This window comes from Carassius auratus, unplaced genomic scaffold, assembly GCF_003368295.1.
Source record: "Carassius auratus strain Wakin unplaced genomic scaffold, ASM336829v1 scaf_tig00017497, whole genome shotgun sequence".
Classification (NCBI taxonomy): Eukaryota; Metazoa; Chordata; class Actinopteri; order Cypriniformes; family Cyprinidae; genus Carassius; species Carassius auratus.
In genome coordinates this window covers 82126-103765 of record NW_020524790.1, presented here as the reverse complement: position 1 = coordinate 103765, position 21640 = coordinate 82126, and positions in this window count along the sequence as shown.

Sequence of the window (21640 nt, the reverse complement as noted above, 5' to 3'; positions counted from 1 at the left end):
CTTTGGACCACATCATCTTTGAGGTGTCTAGTATTAATATATTAATTCACATATATTCAGTTTTGTTGAGTGTGGTCATAGAATGAGTGAATATGTTGATCGTGGGTTCAGTTCCCAGGGCACACACAAACTGGTAAAAAAAATGTGTAGCTTGAATGCACTGTAAGTCACTTTGAATAAAAGCATCTGCTAAATGCATAAATGTAAATGTTGATGGTCACAACACTGACCGGTGTGATAACAGTGAATGATGGACAAAAAAAAAAAAACCTTGGTTAGATAGTGACAAATCGCTACACTATTGATAATAGACAAAGGTTGTTGTTTTTTGTTTTTTTGCCTGTGAAATTTCATTATGTGATCGTGCCGATCCAGCCTGTAAAAAAACTCGCCAGACAGAGAGATGAACTATCAAAGACACCCTCTTTCAGTCTTTCCTTTGCTCTCTCTCTCTCTCTGTCTGTCTGGAAAACAGATGTTGATAGGTCAGACAGAGTAATAGGGTTGCTCCATGCAAACATGCTTTGAACAGAGACAGCATGAGAAGTACAAAGTGCTCATGAGACTGAAAACAGACAAAAACAAACACCTGAGCACACCTGGGATGACTCACTATAGACTTGGCCGGCATTCAGAGGTTGAGCTCATGGTCCGCCCTCCCCCCCTCTCTTTTTCCTCTTTTGCCTTTGTTGTTTTCCCCAGAACTCTAAACAGCCACCTCAGCAGCAGGAGGAAGGGGCGGGGTTTAGATAAGACCTGCCCACAGCTCACCTGTTTGAACATATAAACAACATGACTTCATGTGCTTGTGTGTGTGACAGAGTATGTCCTCTAGACAACGAGAGAGAGAGAAAAAAAAGCATCTATATCATATACATACAGGTCTTTCTAAAAAAATTAGCATATTGTGATAAAGTTCATTATTTTCCATAATGTAATGATAAAAATTAAACTTTCATATATTTTAGATTCATTGCACAACAACTGAAATATTGCACGTCTTTTATTGTTTTACTACTGATGATTTTGGCATACAGCTCATGAAAACCCAAAATTCCTCTCTCAAAAAATTAGCATATCATGAAAAGGTTCTCTAAACAAGATATTAACCTAATAATCTGAATCAACTAATTAACTCTAAACACCTGCAAAAGATTCCTGAGGCTTTTAAAAACTCCCAGCCTGGTTCATTACTCAAAACCTGACTGCTGTCCAGAAGGCCATCATTGACACCCTCAAGCGAGAGGGTAAGACACAGAAAGAAATTTCTGAACGAATAGACTGTTCCCAGAGTGCTGTATCAAGGCACCTCAGTGGGAAGTCTGTGGGAAGGAAAAAGTGTGTCAAAAATGCTGCACAATGAGAAGAGGTGACCGGACCCTGAGGAAGATTGTGGAGAAGGACCGATTCCAGACCTTGGGGGACCTTGAGGAAGCAGTGGACTGAGTCTGGAGTAGAAACATCCAGAGCCACCGTGCACAGGCGTGTGCAGGAAATGGGCTACAGGTGCCGCAATCCCCAGGTCAAGCCACTTTTGAACCAGAAACAGCGGCAGAAGCGCCTGACCTGGGCTACAGAGAAGCAGCACTGGACTTTTGGACAAATTTTGCATGTCATTCGGAAATCAAGGTGCCAGAGTCTGGAGGAAGACTGGGGAGAAGGAAATGCCAAAATGCCTGAAGTCCAGTGTCAAGTACCCACAGTCAGTGATGGTCTGGGGTGCCATGTCAGCTGCTGGTGTTGGTCCAGTGTGTTTTATCAAGGGCAGGGTCAGTGCAGCTAGATATCAGGAGATTTTGGAGCACTTCATGCTTCCATCTGCTGAAAAGCTTTATGGAGATGAAGATTTCGTTTTTCAGCACGACCTGGCACCTGCTCACAGTGCCAAAACCACTGGTAAATGGTTTACTGACCATGGTATTACTGTGCTCAATTGTCCTGCCAGCTCTCCTGACCTGAACCCCATAGAGAATCTGTGGGATATTGTGAAGAGAAAGTTGAGAGATGCAAGACCCAACACTCTGGATTAGCTTAAGGCCGTTATCGAAGCATCCTGGGCCTCCATAACACCTCAGCAGTGCCACAGGCTGATTGCCTCCATGCCACGCCGCATTGAAGCAGTCATTGAGTGCATAACTGAACATAATTATTTGAAGGTTAGCTTTTTTTTTTTTATTAAAAACACTTTTCTTTATTGGTTGGATGAAATATGCTAATTGTTTGAGACAGGAATTTTGGGTTTTCATGAGCTGTATGCCAAAATCATCAGTATTAAAACAATAAAAGACCTGAAATATTTCAGTTGGTGTGCAATCTATCTAAAATATATGAAAGTTAAATTTGTATCATTACATTATGGAAAATAATGAACTATATCACAATATGCTTATTTTTTGAGAAGGACCTGTATGACTTTTCTCAAAAAAAAAAAAAAAAAAGTCATGTCAAGGGTAAAAATGTTTTAGATATAAATAATTGAAATTATAAAATTTACAATCCAAATTCTTATTTCCAAATTTTATTTTATTTATCTTTGTTTTTATTTTTATTTATTTATTTATTTATTTTTTAGTAGTAGTCCATGTTTCAAGATTGTATTAAAGTGCTTGTAATTGCAAAAGCTGGTGAAATACTTAATCCCCCCCTCCCCCAACACACACGCGCACACACACACACACCTCCCCCCCAAAAAGCAGGCAGCTGTATATGATTGGACCTTTCTAAATATATGGTCATGTTATAATTGTCGTGTAGAGTTTGTTTGATTGGTAGTGACACAGTTCTGATCTTGCGCCACTCTCTCCTAAACCTAAAGCCAGCCAGCTGCAGAAAACCACCACAAAGCAAACATGGAATGATGGCAGTAAAATGGTTGAGGCCAAAAAAACTAACAAACAGACAAACCCACTAGACTTCTGAAATCAATCAGGCCGATAAGGGTGTGTCCGTGAGTCACAACTTCAGATGAAATTCTGTGTCAGCTTGCAACCTCATGTGTTTCTCATGCATTCTCTGGCTCATCAGTCTCACAAACATGTTGACTCTCTAGGAGCTTACAGGGAATTCTTTTTAAAAATATGTGGGAATTAACCAATTCTCGCTCACTAAATCTCTCTCACTTTCATTTTCCTTGCTCAGACAAGTCATGGAATGTGGCCTCTCTCTTCTTCTGCTTGCTGCTTCCTTCTTCCCTGCTTGTTTACGCTCGGCCGCAGCCTGTGGCTCTTTCCCAGGCCTGGATGGAATAAGAGGGAATGTCCAGACTCCGACCTCTCTCACACGCCCCAAACCAGCACGCAAACAATAACGGATGACCCACAACCACATCCACCCATCCACAAAAGTCATTATCACATCAGGTTGAACCGCTAACCCATACAAAAGTACAGATTTATCTCAGCTGACATTTTTTTCTGACATGTACTTCATTATAACAACACCTCGGAATTATAGTTAAGACACACTGCAAGTGATAAGCAGGTCCATACGGAGTCTCCGCCCACACAATTCCCCAGAAAGCATGGATACCCGTCATTCATTGTGTGTATAATTGTTATTTGTTTTTTTGTTTTTTAACCTGTGAGGTTTTAGTTTATGTTAGTGGAACACTGGAACATTAACAATAAGACATTTTATGTTTCGGCTTAGCAGAAGACAAAGACAGGCTAATGATTGATACCAACAGTGATTGGACTGGCCAATCAGATGAAAAAAAGACAGAAAAAAAAGACAAGAAAATACTAATGTAGATTTTAATTAATTACTTTTAGATTCTATTTGATTATAGATTATATTTACATCAATACTCTTAATATTTTGTTTAGTATATATTTTGTCATTAAAAATATTTAAAATCCAGTTTTAATATTTTAATTATTATTATTAGCTAGGTACCCAACATTTATTTTAAGTTGTGGAAATGTATAGTGTCTGTAGCGACCTGAGAGTGATGGTAAAATCATCTGCTCAAATTAAACTCATCCAAGTTTAAAAAGGTACAAATGATGCTTTATTTTATTTATTTTTAATTGTTAATAAAATATCATGAGTTTTATGCTGTTGCGGCATAACAGTAATTAACAAGACATTCATATATTTAAGGGTTAAACAAGTTGTGAAAAAAACTTTGCCGTTTAAAGTCTTAAAATGTCTTAAGTTTGACAATTAGGTCCAATAGTTAATTTAATTGATGGGGTCTTAATTACAACAATAAATGATAGCAGGTTATCTCTACCATACTGATCTCTAGAGAGAAAGCCATTCTACCTGTCCCACTTTCTGTGGAATAAAGTCCATTACAGTCGCTACCTAAAATGTTCCTGCAATAATGTCATAGAAAGCATTAAATTGTCCTTTCTCATACATAAACACTATGTTACAACATTATTTTTTTGTTTTAAAAACAAATTATAAGTAAACTGTTTGTATTTCTTGAAAATCATTGCTTCAATGAACATTTTACAATATAGAACCGTATCATTCCATGCAGAATTTTTTTTTTTTTTTTTTTTTTTTTAATTATAAGGTTCTATTTGCATTTGACCTGTTCCAAAAATCCCCATTTTCAAATCTCAGAGGATTTTGTTACATTTAGGGTCTCTGTGATTTTTACGTAAGAAAGACACTTGTTCTCCTTTTATTTATTTATTTATTTTTTGCTACACAGAATGCAAAATTTGAAAGTTCAATATCTCACAACTGCTCAGAATTCAGACAGAACTTTATAATTCCAAGGTGGCGATTTTAAATCAACTCACAATGATTTCATACAACCAGTGCAGAAAATGAGGAAAAATCCATAGATTCCATTTTGGTTGCAGTCCGATACCTTTTTAATCAACAACACTCATAACATAAGTTCCTGAAGCATTATTTGTTATTTATCTCTTTGCGTGTGATTAATGCTGTTGTGTGAAAATGGCCAGATGAAACCAAGGAAATGGTCTTGTTTATTACATTCTTAAGGTAGTTGTGCAACTTTCATCGAGGAGGAAGTCTCTTTCATTTTCTTTTGCTTTATCTCTCGCTCTCTTTCTCTTTCTCAGTGTTTTGCAATATCTAATAGTGGGTTGGGTAAACACAAGACTCAAGTGACTGATTGTGTGTGTAGTCTCCTGACCATATATGCATGCATGGGAATATTTCTTCTCTAGATATGTACTAATACAATAAAAAGGTACTGTAGATGTTCTTTCTTGTAGAGGGGTCAGTTATTTTACTGCCCTGTTTCCAGCTCCGATCATGGTGTTTTAATGTGTGCTGTTATCTCTCTAATCAGGTACGTTTGAGTGAGAAGCGTTCTTTATGAAAAAGTGCAATACAATACTGACTGAGCCACTGATCTTGCCGTATTTCACAGAAAAATAAAAAGCTCACGTACTCTCTCACTGGTGTTAATGGGTACATGGGTGGCACAATGGCTGGTTATGTAAGATCGGACCTGCCCCAGAGCTGACCCACATCTCTACACACACGATGAATCCTTGTCTTTGGATTACGTACGGGTGAATATCAGTTATTTGTGGAACCAAACAGGCAACAGACCTAAAAACAACCTAAAACACTAAAAATGTATCCATTATTTTGGGTTGTTGAATATGTTCTGAGTTATTCATTATTCCTTCTTTGTTGCAACATTTTGCATATTTCATTTTGTAATAAAATGTTGTCCTTGCCTATCACTCAAAGTCAACGCCCGGAGATACATAAATAATATGTCAAATATGTATTAGATATTGACAAATCAAGCATTCACTTCTGCAAGATGTCTTTTTTTTTTCGGATTTCTTGTTCTTTAAATTTTTTATTAATAACACAATAAAGTGATCTATCATTTTAGTGGATATACATACATAGATAGGACACTTTTTAAAGGAGACTTATTATGTGAAGTCAGTTGTGCTGTCTTTGTTTCTGAGAACACATTCAGTTTATGAAGTAGAGATCTCTTGGATAGAGTTTTTGAAGATACATACAACACTCGACACACAAGAACGGTGACAATCAACATGTAAAAAGATGAGCTATTAACATCACAACAACAAAAAAACAAACAATAAGGACAAAACAACAGAAACAAATAAATGAAACAAATGTCGGCAAATAAAGAAACAATAATCCTATAATGCTGAAATGCATGCTGGGAACTTGCAAATACCTAACATTTTTAGCAATATTGTTCTATTTAAAATTTGTTCTTTAGACAATTGTGTTTGACTAGTTGGGGTAATATTTAGAGGATTTAAAAACAACACACACACACACACACATATTTATATATATCTAATTAAAAATGTTAGGTATATATATTACTAATACAACTTAAAATGAGAGAAATTATTGAAGAATCCCAAAACATCTCCAAAAACTATTTGCTGGGCATGATGCATGATTACTTAAAGTAATAATAAACAAATACTGTAAAACGCACCAAAGCCTTTGATCTTGTTGAACTCTCTCAGATCAAATAATCGTAATTCTCATTTTTCCTTATTTTCTTGATGGTTGCGAAGACACAAAAGAGGCAAACACACACACACACACACACACACACACACACACACACACACACACACACACACACACATACACACATACACACAGAGAAAGAAAGACAGACAGACAAAACAGCAGGCATGTAGACAAACACATTCACGTGTGTGGCCCCTTGAGAGGAGGCTGGGTGGATGAGGGGGAATGGCTGTGCTGGGGGGAGGCATAAACAAATAATTAGGAGCAGCACTGCTCATCAGCCTATAGCAACACAAGAGAAGGTCTCCCTACGGATGCTGCTTCACATAATGAAATGAAAACAAATGACTTCAAATGAAACAGCCATCGATATCTATCTTTCAGGATATGTCTAGAATGGACGTCATCGATCAGACTATTCATTTCATTCAGTGTTGCTGTGTTAGATCTCCTCCCTCTTGCTGGGATAGACTTCTAGCTAAACAAACACAGCTAATATTGTTCGTCAAACAGGCAGGGCCGAGGGGCCGGAAGCACCCTTTCCTCAAATATTTATTCTAGCCTTTCTGCGTCTGAATTCTAAACTTGCTATCATGTAAGTAGCTCTGAGTGTTTAAGAGCATTTGTTTGGCTTTTATCCTGGCTAATGGCAATGGGAATATTTTCTGTCTTTTTCTGTAAACACATGCACATGGTTAGAATAGCACACTACCACGCTATCTGTTTCTGCAGAATGTAGCATGACCACTGTGCACTGTACTGTATGCAAATTTCCTGTTACATGGAATAGCCAGATGACCTTCAACATTAACCAAATACAGAACACACTGCACTGTGACAAACGGAGGTTCATGTGACAACAATGTTTGAAAACATTATTTATAGAATATGTAATATGCACTATACAATATACGACCATTTATTATGTAGCCCAGCTAACAGGTAATATTCTTAAATGGTCGGCTAATGTTCTGTTGTATGTCATGTTTTAGAACATTCAGAGGACATTCAAAGTGAAGTTTGCAAAATGATGAAATGGAATGTTCCCTAACTTTCTCATAACCAAGAAGACGACGTTTTTAAAGCATTTAAAACTTGGATGTTTAAACATTTTCAACATTCCGAAATAACATTCTCAAAAACTTTAGAACAACGGAAATGTGTAGATCTACATTTTTTAAATTTGAATGATTTAGCCCAGTGAATAAAAGGCTTCTATTTTCACCACATGAATGCTTTGAACTATTCCATCTTCACATTTCTCAGAACAGATTTTTGTTAGTGGAATCTAATACTTCATACTAATACTCTGAACACAGCCAAACATCCTGATGTTCAGTGCTGCCTGCTCCGAATCAGTCTAAAAAGGTAAAAGTAAACAGAGGTAGCTTTGTCCGTCTTTTCATTGTTTATAGTGAATGAAAATAACATAGTGCAGCTAATATTCTGCTGTTGTGCCTTATAACAGGTAACAGAGCACAACTGAAAAATACCACAGGCAGTGCCTATTTCAATACACACCTGACTAGAGCCCAAACCAGAGCCATTTGCTCCTTTAACCTGATATGTTCAGCAACATCACTCACCATTCTGAGTGAATGGCACACTGAATATCAAACAGAAGAGCAGGGATTGATGAGCCACACACACTCCATCCATGAGCATGAGAGGGTGACAAATGATAGATCAGATGGAAGAGGTCCCTCTCTTCTCCTTATATCCCTCTCTCCGTCCCATCCCCCCCTCCGCTCATCCATCTGGGATGTCCTCTGTGTGAGCAGGCAGACAAAAGAGGCAGGCTGCCGGCCCCCATCCCTCACTCGGCCCTTGGCTGAGGGATAGCCCTTTTAACTAATGGTCCTGGGTGTTTTTGTGTTTGTTATGTGTTTAGCAGAAAAATGATGAGCTGGATCACTGTATTCTACTTTAGGTTGCTGATATATGCATCTCTACTTCCCACAATAATGTTTGGGTGGTAGTCATAATGTAGGATTTTATGAATATCATGATCCTAGTAAATATTGCTCACAATCTAGAACCAGGTTTGTCAGTGCAACACTCAAGTTCTTAGTCCCGTAGGCAACAATTGAAAAATTCTTACATGTACTCTTGTTATTTAAGTTGGTTTCATTCAGGTTAAAAACAAACTTTGAACCATTTTCAAGTTTAATTAATAAGTATAATAACTACCATTTTCAATAACATTTTTCCTACACCTTGAGTACATCTGAGAGTATCTATCTTAATTATTATTTATATAATTATGCAACTTTTTTAATCAGTTGAATGCATTATAGCAGAAGCTTTTGAACAGCACACATCATGTCTGAAGTGGTCTCAATATTTTGTATTAGCTCAATCCAGCAATATGATATTACGAGGCCTTGGGTGACCACCCCCCATTACAAAAACACTCGAGATTCATGCCAGATTCATTTGAACAAGAGTGTTATTGGGCAAAACTAAACACAGAAATCAAAGAACAAGAATCAGAACCAGAATTAACCTGTGATGTCCTGCTGTCATGTGTCAGTCCTCATTTAGGCTAATTGCTAAAAGTGTTTTGTGAGCTGAGGTGTCAGGTCAGGCTGAATAAGACAAATATAGAGAACCTCTAATCAAATCAACCCGGTACTTAAGACAGTTAACCACAGCTGAATCTAACCTCCATTAAAGTCCAATGAGTACTGGCTTTGAACTCAGTTAGGGATTTCCTTAGAAAAGAGAAGAAAAAGACTGCATATCAGCGCTGCAACGCAAGAAAATGAGGAAAGAGTGAGAACAGGATAGTTGCTTAACATCTGGCCTGAAAACAAGCTTAATGAAAAGCAGACAGGAAAGCTCAACACTCATGTATGATGAATGGGTTATTGCCCAGCCTCAGACTTGGCTCACATTATTACATTTGTTGAAGTGTTTTATCTTCCTCCCTCTGTTTTGTAGCACTAGTGGAAAACAAACACATTCCTGACAGCATTCCTGTAGAGAGAAGACCAGCATTCACAGCTTTTGGCCTGGTTTACAACATCGGTCTCAGGTGATCCAATCACAAGTGGCCAGCCAAGAAAGACTAGGGTATTTCACACCTCAGTTCACATTAAAGGAATAGTTCAACCAAAAAATGAATGTTTGCTGAAAGTTTACGACACGTAGATGAGTTTGTTTCTTCATGAGAATAGATTTGGAAAGTTTTTGCTTTAAATCACTTCACATCACAATAATCCACAAGTAATCCACTCAACTGCTGTGAAAAGCTATGTGCTTGTAAAAAAGAGATTTATTAAGGAGACATAATTTATATATTTATAAATCATTGTCTCTGGCCAGAATAGTCCATAATTCATTACCCTTCATCTGGTGAAAAGGTCAGTCACACTTTTTTTAAGTTCCAATTCTTGCTATTAACAAACCATTAACCAAAACTATATATATATATATATATATTATTTGCTTTCAAAAACAACATTATGGATGGAGGACACATTTTACTCAGTAGCAATGATTTGAAGAAGATCAGAAACATTAAATTAACTGTAAATTGTGTCATGACTTGCAAATGGACATGTGGTAGATGTAAATGGGGCCTCAAGCCTGTTTTTGACATTCACATACATTTAAGTGAACATAACACACTTAAAGGCTACCTCACACACACACACACACACACACACACAAAGTCTAATCCAGTGCTTATCTGATGAGGAATGAGGTACAACAATGTGTTAAAGAAATACCCAAAGAAGAGAGTGTGTGTGTGTGTGTTTGTGTTTTTCTCTTCGATGTAACACCAAATGAGAAATTTAGTAGACAACGACCACCAACTGTCAGTTTCGTAACAAGGGCCATAAACATAGGTTATAAAATGGGCAGGATCAATCTGGGGACAGTCTTCCTCTACTTCTGATTGTTACAGTTATGGACTTTTATTTGTGTTTCTTTCTGTTCCTGTTTTCCTGTCTTGATTAGTTCCTCTGACCTAAAAAAGTGAAAAGTGACAGTGAAATTCAGCCAAGTATGGTGACCCATACTCAGAATTTGTGCTCTGCATTTAACCCATACAAAGTGAACACACACACACACACACACTGTGAACACACACCCGGAGCAGTGGGCAGCCATTTATGCTGCAGCACCCGAGGAGCAGTCGGGGGTTCAGTGTAACTGTGACCACAACATCATACACTTAAAGGGGGTATAATACACACAGTTTCACTCAAAGATACAGAAAGAAAGATACAGCTTTACGATTCTCTCTGGAAAAAGCAGAGCTCTTGGAGGCACTCCCTTAGCGGAGCTAAAGAATGAAGCACACTCGAGCACTGAATGCCAACAAAACAGATATTTGGTGCCGTTTCAGTTACCGTCTGTAGTTCTGAATCATGACTGGGATCTTTTATAGCTGGGACCGCTCCATCTTTCAGTATCAAATGTTGTGCTAATCCAGCGTCAAATTGGGCCTTGTCAACAAACAAATGTTTTAGTGAAACTCTATTGCTGCCCCAGAAAAACAAACTGTATCCAGTGTTTACATAACACTGGGTTCTTTAGGAAGCTGAATAAAGTTATCTTTCCCTTAAAACCAAAAACAAAATTATTTGGAGAAATTCTTCCCGAGCAAGTCCCATGCAGCCCTGCTGCAGTTCACGAGTTCACCCTTACATCTAATCTGAAGGCGAATAGTAGGCATATTTTGGCGTGCTGTCCTGGGGGAGGGGTCCGGACCCGGAGCATAGCCCGAAACCAAATAACTCCCCCATCCCTAATTTGGGATAAATAGATTAGAAGTGAGGAGTTGGGGTGGAGGAGGGATGCCGAAAAACTGTCGTGGGACAGGAGGTAGGAAGACTGGATATATATACGCTTGTGTGCTAGTTAAGATGATTAGCTAAACGAGATGCGCCTGTGCCAAATTGGATGATTATCTGATCGTGCTCCTCCCGAACTTTGTTAATAAAACCACATTTGTTAGAAAAGAAATGCGTAGAGGCGTTATTGCTTGATGATGTCAGGAACCAATGAATCGGCATTTTTAAACAGTTCAATGAGCCGATCTGTCCGAAAAGATACGGTATGCGGAAATGAATTGGACTTTGCATTACTTCTTCCTAGTTGTCCTGATTACGTTATTTTGTTCACCTGTGTTCAGTTTATTAAGTCTTTAGTCCCTCTATTGCATTTGCATGCTGTCCACTCCTTTTCACGGTTATTGTTTGGTCCAGTTACGTTTTGTGATTCCCCCTGCTTCTGGACTCCATGTGTTTATTTTCCTGTGGATTTATTATTCAAATACTGTTTGTTTGAATACTCCTTCATGGTGCTCTTATGAACCACAGAACCATGACAAGACCCTGATATAAGCAAGAAAAATTTATTTGCATTTGTATAAATTATCATGTGCCCCAGTCCATTTTGATTTGTTTAAGTACACACATTCTGGCTCTGTTTAACATATACATTTTACAAATTTATGGGTGGCAGTGGCTCAGTGGTTCATGTAGGTTGTCTACAAACCGGAAGGTTGTTGGTTCGATCCCCGGCTCCACCTGACCAAGTGTCGAGGTGTCCTTGAGCAAGACACCTAACCCCAGCTGCTCCCGATGAGCTGGATGGTGCGATCAGTGTGTGAATGAATGGGTGAATGTGAGGCAAATTGTAAAGCGCTTTGGATGGCCATGTGGTCTGTTGAAAGCGCTATATAAATGCAGTCTATTTACAAAATGTCTGTTATTGTCAGTGGTTCTGCTGGTCTTCCACTTTGATTATGCAGTCCAAATGGTGTTTGAGAGCTATGTTTTTACATGCTTTTAATGAATAATGACTTACATTTTGTTTTATCCCAGCGTCTTGGGCTACCTTGACAGTGTCCATCCCCAGATAAATGATAAATCATTCTATGAAAAATGACTTGGGCTTCTGTGTTTATCAGCTTCTCTCACTGTCAGCATCACTCCTGTTAATCTGAACAGGGCAGTATTTGGGTCAAAGAAGCACCGTCAACAGATAATAACAGTTAACCTTTTGATTACATCAGAGATCGAAGGAAACAATATCAGGAAGCTGACATAGATGAAGGGAAAGATAACTCTTTCTGGTTATTCAATGACAATCCGATGTTAACATGATTAAGACGATACTCATCTACCATGTAAAAATACGTTTTTAATTACCGTAATCCAGCTACTCAAGTCATACTCAAAGTAAACACAAATCAGATTAAGACAAGGGGAGTTTTCATATTTTAGTCGCATTATTGAAGGGCAGTATAGACATGTACACATCGTAGTGTAGGACATTTCACTACATTTTGCGACAGGATGCACACAGGGCACTGGTCAATCGTTTGATGGCAAACAAAAGAGCATGGCTTCAAGCAAGAAGGCACATTTTTATCCGCCGTCATCTGTTTGCATGTATAGCATGACATATAATTAACTACACTTGAAGCTTTTGTAAAATTATAAATGAAATACTGTATGTTGATATGCGAAATCTGGAAGGAACGTCGGACATGTGCCATTGATCATTCTATGTACTATAACATGTAAAACAGGAACATAAAATGAACATTCTAACAGCAACTCATGTAAACACCTTAACCAGAACATTGCCTTATTCGGAATAAGATTCAATTCAATTTATGCATTTAGCAGACGCTTTCATCCAAAGTGACTAATAGTTCAGCCTAACATTTTTTACCTAACATGTGTTCCCTGGGAATTGAACCCACAACCTTTTGCACTGCTAACGCAATGCTCTACCACTGAGCCACAGGAACACTAAGAATAAGATAGATTACTGCTGTTGAAATAATAAATAATTATTAATAAGAAAGAAAGAAAGAAAGAAAGAAAGAAAGAAAGAAACAAAGAAAGAATTCATTTTGTGTCTTCATAATGGTGGTCAAAATTTTGATTCAACCCACATTGGGATACATTTTCCCCTCTTTTCCATTTAATTTTCTGTGCTGCCATCAATTAGGATACTGCTGACTTCCTATTACCTGACCTAGAGTTTTCAGGGCTTCCTGTCAACTGTCAGCCAGCATACACACACACATGCAAATACACACAAGATGAACATACTCTTTTCCTGTCAACTCTTTTCACTGTTTCATTCAGTGAACTAATAACTTCCTTCCTGCACCCAGGGTTTGACACGAGATATGAGAAGGCTGAGAGAGAGAATAAACAGGAGACAGCAGAAAGGAGCGAGGCACATAGAGAAAGCCTGGCTCAGAGAGAGGAAGTGGCACTAAGTGAATGATAAACAGAAAGAGCGAGACCATGTGTGCAGTTTGCTCAAGCACAACTAATAAAAGTCTTCCTCCCTCTGATCGCTATCAGTGCACACACACAGCCAAATCCACAACAACACTGGCATATGTTCCTAAATCCTTGCAACAATGCAGTGACATTAAAGGGAAAATTAAGCCAAAAACTAGAATTCTGTCATTTACTCACCCTCATGTCATTCCAAATGTAACCGTCTGTCTTTGATCTGTGGGAATGAAGATAAAACAATGTGTTTTTGTCCATACAATGAAAGTGAGTGGCCACCAAAACCAACATTCTTCAAAAGTATCTTGTTTTTTTGTTCCGCATAAGAAATTAAAAATGATACCGGTTTGGAATGACATGAAGGGCAGTAAATGATTTTTAGACGAACCATTGCTTTAAGGGACGGACTGACTGTGTGCAATGTTTCAGCACATACATGTAGAACCGCATATTATGCACTTGCCATCCACATTTCAGTTTTACAGGAACTAAATGCATTGAAAAAGCACTGAGATGTAAAAATGTAAATTAAGGCATGTATTAAGTATGAACACTTCTTCTTTGTATGTAAATTAGACTCATTATACATTGCATCTTATTCACAAATCTCAGCAAAATTTGCACTATTAGTGCCTGCTAATAATAGGGTGAATTTTATCTAAAAAAAAAATATATATGTTTGTGTGTATTCTCTATTGATCATGACGGCAATAAATTATCAAATGACAATTAAATGATAGAGAACTGAAATAATAAGCCCTACATGAAGCATGCAGAATTGGCATTTTATGGCCAATTCAGGCTTTTTACACAACAAAACCATGTTTTGTGCATTTAACATTTACAATATTTGTTAAATATTCATGGATTCATAGATTGATATTTTGGTTGGAATGCAGAGTTTGGGGTTTCATTTGTAATCTGTGACTGGATTGGACTATTTCGGATTGACTGCTTTGTGTTCCTTCAAGCCGAAAATGAGACATTTGAAGTCATTTGATTTCCCCTCTCTATGAGGTCCTCTTGTTATATATTTAAAAATGGACAGTAACGAGTACGTGATTGCAGGAGATTTCCATTCCTCCCCCACCCCCCTCTACTCACATTGAATATCCAGGGGAAACTGCTGGAATAATGAAAGGCCTGAAAGCTGTTTCTTCACAAGTAAGAGTACACAGCGCTCTGGCCTGACTCCAGAAGAGTAGCATTCACAGCTAACATGCAGTGAGGGCTTTTCTCAAACACTCAAACACACATGCGTAAATCTAAACTCATATACACAAATCCACTTTCCAGCAATACAGTACTATATACCATTCTTTCTTTCTTTCTTTCTTTCTTTCTTTCTTTCTTTCTTTCTTTCTTTCTTTCTTTCTCTTTGGAAAGCAGTGCTGTGTGGGCCCAAATGTTCTCCCAAATATCTTCTCTTATGTTCAGAAAAGAAAGAAAGTCATACAGGTTTGCAACGTCACGAGGGTGAGTAAATTCCAAACCAATAAAATCACAGATGTTGATGATCCGAATGACTAGCGGTTGTCAGGGATGGAAATATTTTCTAAAAATACTCTATTTCCAAGATATAAAGCAGAAAGTATGACTCACTGATACAGACAGACTTTTATTCTCTCATAAACGAGTGGCCACATGCCATAAAATCTTGTCAGTGAAGCACATAAACACAATACAAACCTTCAAAGATCCTTATCAAATCAGCTTTCCAATTTGTGCAAGAAATATCACTGTAATAATATTACAGAGAGCCTTTACGAGAGGCTTTATTTAGTTTATGTACCTCATTTACAATAAGCACCACTGCCTTCACTGAATGCATGTGCCTCCGAGTGTCATACAGTAGATCAGGCTTATTAAAGTGCTTATGGCATGTTCATGATTAGAAGTGTAGAAAATCGGTTGTTATCTTATTAGACAAGACCTACAGAAATACCAGCAGCCTTGGACAGAGAACACACATGTACACACACATCAAGGTTATGCTTCCTATGATTGTTTTAGCTCTGTTGCTCTGTGAATGTGTTCTTTTTGATTTAATTGAGATGATCCCCCAGCTGAATGGCTAGACAGACGGCACAACAGATGCATGCAGAGGCGGTAAAACTTTGATCTTCCTCATGATGTTCTTCATGTGCTCCAAAAAGTACAAAAGCTGGCGTGGAACCATTTCAAAAGGTACTCCTTTCTACCTTATTTACCCCAAAACAGTGCACATAAGTACCTCAAAAATGCTTATTAGTTCATAAAGTGTACATCTTAGTACATAAATACAAGTACCAATACCTGTGTCATTTTTGTTGGATGGTGTTTGTCAGTTTTGTTTACGATATGCATCAGACATCATTGAAGAGACTACTGAGTGTCCATGGGTAATCTGTCTCAGACATAAATCTGGGTACCAGCATGCTAGCCTGAACATGTAAACACTTCCTGTCTGGAGTGACAGCAGAGAAGCCTTTGATAAGTCAGTAGATCTCAACACCACTTTGTTAGTGTCCAAACCTGGCTCAACTTCACAGAAAGAGGAGCTAACAGCACAGATGATCAGACATAACATGAGATCAGAGGCAAAGGAGTCATCGCAAACGCAGATTCAAATCACATGATCTCATTGACAGACGCCGTTGAAGTTTTGAGCCTAACAGCATGAAACCTGAATCTATTGTCCATGTGATGCTTTGATGCTCTACGACAGTTTTCAACGTGACAAACAACAGTGACTCAAAGGCAGATCACAGGTCTGTTTTGACAGGATACTAGACAGCAGGAAAAAACAATGCTAATGTACTTTGACAGCAAAATGTAGCTATTATAAACTATGATATCCAATGTATTAATAATACATTATTGTAAATATAAACTATATTAATTATAATAAAATAAAATAAAGCTATATTCTTGAATATTTATCAATATAATTAAAATATCTTTAACACTACAATATTATGTAAGTAACGTTCATTATTAATTATACATATTATTTGTTTATTATTATTTAAACTTCTGCACAATAAATATTTTATTAGTATTATAGGCTTTAGACAACAGGGGATAACAATTAAGATAAATATCATGCATAATGTGATGATAATAGTATGGAATATTTCAATAACATAAACTAATCATAAATAAAGAGTGAATTATTATTTTATTTTTTTTTATAAATAAAATAATAGAATACACATCTGTTTCTAAAACCAACCTTACAATTAACAAATCAAATGTGGTATGCCAAATCGAAGAACCATCACTTATTTTTTATTATGCTTGAGTGAGTGGAAATTTGCAACAAAAACAATATTTTCGGAAATGTCCACCCGCGGAGCTAATGTCCTCATCTCACTTGTACATTTTCTTCTCTTGTCCAGCTGTGCTATTGAGGCTTCATTTGAGTGTGATAAGCACTCCACCGCTTTCCCACAACTCTCTGTTTGAATTTCCCAACATGCAGCTGGCTCATAATGATAAAGGGCTCCTTTCAAAAATGGAGAATACACATGTGTGACAGTGTGATGTTCGAGGCTGATTAAAGCAAAAAAAAAAAAAAAAAAAAAAAAAAAAAAAACACTTTCAGCCTTCCTGTAACCTCATCACACCCCATTTAGGTTTGGTAAAAGCTTTGAGCTTTTTTAGGCAACATTGATTTCCAATGTTTACAACTGGCTTTCTTCAGTGTGAGGAACCATCTTTCTGAAGAAGCTGTGCTGAGAGAATTGTGGTCTGTTGTTGCAAACCTGAATGCTGTTTTCTATCAAACACAAACAGCATTCAATATTAAGAGTTTATGCATTCATGAGCTCTAGACCGAACTATTTTAATGCAATGCTAGTAGGTTGTCCAGCATCTTCAATAAACAAGCTACAGGTAGTCCAAAACGCAGCGACTTGATTGCATCATATAATAAATGCTGTTAATAGTGTTCATTTTCGGTTTGATTATGTCTTTAATAATTTTTCCATACATTTCTGCAATATGCACATAAACTGACAGTCACCACTAATAAGTTACTTCTAAATATTGTAGAAACTTAATTCTCTGTAAAGTTGTTTTGCAATGATTTGTATAGTAAAAAGCGCTATACAAATAAACTTGAATTTAATTAAACTGAGTCTTTTAAAGCCAAAAGATAGCTTTGTATGTTGAACAGACTAAAATTTTAAAGGACAGTTCAACTAAAAGTGAAAAAAATCTGTCATAAATCTGTCATCCAACCATATGTCGTTCCAAATCCATAAGAAGATATTGTGCTTATAAAATCTGAGATATGTATGTCCATCCACTGATATTCCTCCAACAATTTACATCAAAACATGGACGTTACAAAAATGTAATAAAAATATATTGTGAATGTAATCTGAACCTTTTAAAGAGACATGATTGTGTTATACAATGAACAATTTAATTTAGACTTTTATTCACATGTAAAACTTGATCAATGCACATACATAGAGCACATTAAATATTGTAAATGGAAGCTTGAACTTCCTTGTTTGATGTTCTTGTTCTTGTTTAATGCCCAAGAACCAATGGAACAAGCTTTCGCAAAAGCCAGTGAGGTTTGTTCTTGCACGTCTAGTGATTACAGTTGCTTCTGTTGACCATATTTGATGTGTATGTGCATTGATCACTGTTTATAAGATACATGATTCATTCAAGATTTATTGGTGGGTGATTTATTCCTAATTTACTGCAGCTCTTTAATTAAATATGCTCTAATCAAATGGCATTTTTATATCAATGCTGCCAAATAGAATTGACATTTTTGCAGCCCATATGACTTCTGTAGTCAACTTCAGAGCTTTGGTGCAGCTCATCAGTAAATAACTTACATTTGGGTCTATTGATTACACAAAACATTCAGAGCATGGGTCACATGGACTACATTTATAGTGTATTTCTGCTGTTTTATTGTCCTTTATGGTCAAGTCAAGTCAAGTCACCTTTATTTATATAGCGCTTTAAACAAAATACATTGTGTCAAAGCAACTGAACAACATTCATTAGGAAAACAGTGTGTCAATAATGCAAAAATGATAGTTAAAGGCAGTTCATCATTGAATTCAGTTATGTCATCTCTGTTCAGTTTAAATAGTGTCTGTGCATTCATTTGCAATCAAGTCAATGATATCGCTGTAGATGAAGTGACCCCAACTAAGCAAGCCAGAGGCGACAGCGGAAAGGAACCGAAACTCCATCGATGACAGAATGGAGATAAAAAACCTTGGGAGAAACCAGGCTCAGTTGAGGGGCCAGTTCTCCTCTGACCAGACGAAACCAGTAGTTCAATTCCAGGCTGCAGCAAAGTCAGATTGTGCAGAAGAATCATCTGTTTCCTGTGTTCTTGTCCTGGTGCTCCTCTGAGACAAGGTCTTTACAGGGGATCTGTATCTGGGGCTCTAGTTGTCCTGGTCTCTGCTGTCTTTCAGGGCAGTAGAGGTCCTTTCTAGGTGCTGATCCACCATCATGTCTGGATATGTACTGGATCCGGGTGACTGCAGTGACCCTCTGATCTGGACACAGACTGGATCTGGTGGCTACGGTGACCTCGGAATAAGAGAGAAACAGACAAATATTAGCGTAGATGCCATTCTTCTAATGATGTAGCAAGTACATAGGGTGTTATGTGAAGTGTTTCCGGTTCCGGTTTACCTAATTAATGCAGCCTAAAAATCCTTTAACGGATTTAGTTATAAAAAGCATATTAGTATGTTATGTGTATGCCAGGTTAAAGAGATGGGTCTTTAATCTAGAACTTAAACTGCAAGAGTGTGTCTGCCTCCAGAAAAATGTTAGGTAGGTTATTCCAGAGTTTAGGCGCCAAATATGGTCCTTGACAGTGTCAATGTGTGGAAGAGCAAATAGCTAAATTTTCCATTTTTGATGCAATATTTATACAGACTGTTACCATATGTTCCAAGACAAATATATCATATTAATACCCTAACTGCAAACTATTATTTAGAAAAGGACAAAAATGTGATCTGCAGACAGCAAACAAAGGTCTTGAAAGAGATGCCGATGAACTGTGCTAGTAGTAATCTACAGATGAAACAGCAGTGAAATGAATACTTAAGGCCAGACTCTGAACCTGGGTAGCAATTTATTTTTAGCTAAACTGCTAATGCATTTCTCTCTGTCTGCCCGGTCCTGCCAAAAAAGCAGGTGCGGTTACAGGTGCAACCTCTCTCTCTTACTCATTATCTCTACACACAGTCAATCTAGGCCTCGCTCTCTGTGTCTCTCAGTTTTTCTCTCCCTGCTTTCTCTCTCATTTTGCTCTTGTGTGTGTAATCCATACCTGGTTGAGCGCCAACAGTGTCTGCAGGCACCTGCGTCAGCCGGCTGTGCAAAACAACACTCTCCTCCCCAGTCAACAGCCACTTTGAGCAAAGCTGAATCCTACTCACACAAACGTCAGCCCCAATGAAAAGCCATGCAGTGAAGGTGTTACAGGACTGTTGTTATGTAGTAGGCTACTATATTTGGATATTATTTCAAGATTATGTAGCTAACTTGGCTAACTTTGACTAAAAGTTTGAAAATCATAATTGATTCATTCCAATTGACATGAGTTTCTTTGATGTTTTTTTTTTTTTTTTTTTTTTTTTTTTAATATCTAGTTTCCACACAATGAAAGTGAATGGGAATTTTCACTGCTTGTATTGCACCAAGTTTAACATCATTATGTTTACATTTTCACAGGCACTTAAAATGTGAAAAATGAAGGTGCTACAGAATGCTTTTTTTTTTTTTTTTTTTTTTTTTGCATAGTTGAAATAATATTAACTGAAAAGGTTATTTGAAGAATTAAATATACACTGCATATCACTGGCTCTTTCAGAGCCAATGCACAATAGCGAGGTCAGCTATGATACAATTAATCTGTAAACAAACTAAACTATCGCATAATCTAGTCCAAAATCAGAAAATAAAGGGCTGGACTTGGCTCAGTTCTTACATTGTTGATTGGATGAAGATTTGCTTGCAGTTGACTGTAAGACACAGGTTCACACCAAGCACGATAACTATAAAGATAACGATTAAGATATAGTTCTAAAAATCGTTCTCAGTATTAAAGAATAGCGGAGTCCACACCACAACCAATCAGAATCAATCCTGCTGTAATGAGCTTAGAATACACAGACAATATCGTTCGCTGGTGGGGACGCTAATATCATTATCTTTATAGTTATCGTTCTTAGTGTGAACGGCGCTTAAGAGTCAAATTAACTAACAGTTTGTGCTAACACAAACCTGCTTTTGGTGTTAAAAACTTCATTTATTGCAAATTCATTTGTAAGAATTTCATTTTCAGAAGCAAAATTCATGGGAGGAGATTATTTAAATGAATCATGCATCATGATTTCCTAAAGTTTGTGGTAGACAATTATATTAGCATGTTTAGCATGTCGACCCATTTTTTGTTGCTGCCAGGAGGAGGGAAGGCAGAGAACAGAGCGCGCATGGTAGAAGGAATTGCCATTTTGAATGACAGAGAAAGACATTATTTGAATATGTCCTGCTTTTGGTAGATTGCGTTGGTCATTATGGAAATTATATATTGCGTCTGTGTTCTTCAATTTGCGCATTCAGTAGATCACCCCACAGAACTTTCCACGCCCATTCTGCTTTTTTGGAATAATTAGCCTTCCCATGTTAAGTAAATCTGGCCTAACTGATTGGAGAAGTCCGGCATACATCAGCAGAGAGAAGTATCGCGTTTTACCAAAAGATCCAGTCACAATATTTTGATTAAAAACCCATTTCATCCTGACTGAAAAACAATAACTGGTTCATTTTAAATAGAACTGAGAAATTGAGAGTAAATTCACTTGATAAAATTGCTTCTCTCATCACTTGACCGTTCATATTGTTCCAGG